This window comes from Lepisma saccharinum, chromosome 19, assembly GCF_977018435.1.
Source record: "Lepisma saccharinum chromosome 19, izLepSacc3.1, whole genome shotgun sequence".
In the NCBI taxonomy this organism is placed as follows: Eukaryota; Metazoa; Arthropoda; class Insecta; order Zygentoma; family Lepismatidae; genus Lepisma; species Lepisma saccharinum.
The window spans coordinates 65,480,092-65,481,272 of record NC_139247.1 but is presented as its reverse complement, the minus strand read 5'-3'; positions in this window follow the sequence as shown (position 1 = coordinate 65,481,272).

The window sequence follows — 1,181 nt, the reverse complement described above, 5'->3', positions numbered from 1 at the left end:
TGAAGTTTGACGTGACAGTCTAATAACCTTGGTGACAGTTGACGGAGGAGGATGGCAACGAGCAGTGTTGCTGCAATCTGAGGGCATAACTTCCCTTTGCTTTTTGCAAAGACCCAATTTTTCCTGTCACTTTTTTTGAAGAAATCATAGCGTAGTAGCACAGGCAAGTTGTCTATGGTATTAGCAGTTGTAATGGTGATAGTAACAGCAGCAGTAATAGCACAGTGTGGTAATAGCCCCCAGTTGGTACTAATTTACTATTCCACAAACAGGTTTCTTCATTTTTACACAAGAAACTACTTACCGTAATAAGTTCCTGTAGCATTGTCTAACACCTGGAAGGTGTTTTCTGTCATGTGGGAATGTATCATATCGGAAATTCATTATTTTTGTTGAAAATTAATTATTCGACGCACAATAGCCTTTGGCGCGTACACCTCCGTAGATTATTGCGCGTCGTGATTGTATTTTGTCGATTGCAGGGTTTCCAACCACGCCATTGTTTTCTGAAAAGATGACGTGTCGTGGATGCGTGGTGAAATTCATACCGGGTGTGGAAGATCCACTGCATTTTGTAATTGTGTACTTGAAAAACGGGTAGCCCCACAAACCATTGTCGGATAGTCCCAGAAACCATTCACGCATAGCCCCACGAACCATTTCCGGCAAGGTTAGGTTAGGCAAGTATAGTTAAAATTTTGTTCGTAAAATGATGCGAAGAAGCTTTAAAAAAAAAAATCACTTGACGAGTATTTTTTGGGTTACGAAGGTTGTAAACACTGCACCGACAAAACACAAGCACGACGCGCGATGATCTGCGAAGGTGTACGTGCCATACTGTTTCTTACGGAAACGAAACAACGCAAAAAAAGAAGTACTCGTAATGTGAAAAATTGACATTACTTTAATGAAAAAAATGTGAATACACCTTCAAGAATGTTCCGCGAAGCAGATAGGCAAGTTCGAATGTTAAAAGTGACGAAACGAAGAAGTAACATGTGTTTGTGGAATAGTAAATTTTTACCCAGCAGTTTTCAGTAGTAGGTCGTTTCGTTGTCCCTTATTCGTATATTCAGCTGCGCAACTTTCGGAGGGGGGGGGGGAAGAATTAATCACCGTTCTTTTACATATCAATTTTAACAAACCTGGATATTTTGTGAACCGAGTATCCTCTTTCTCCC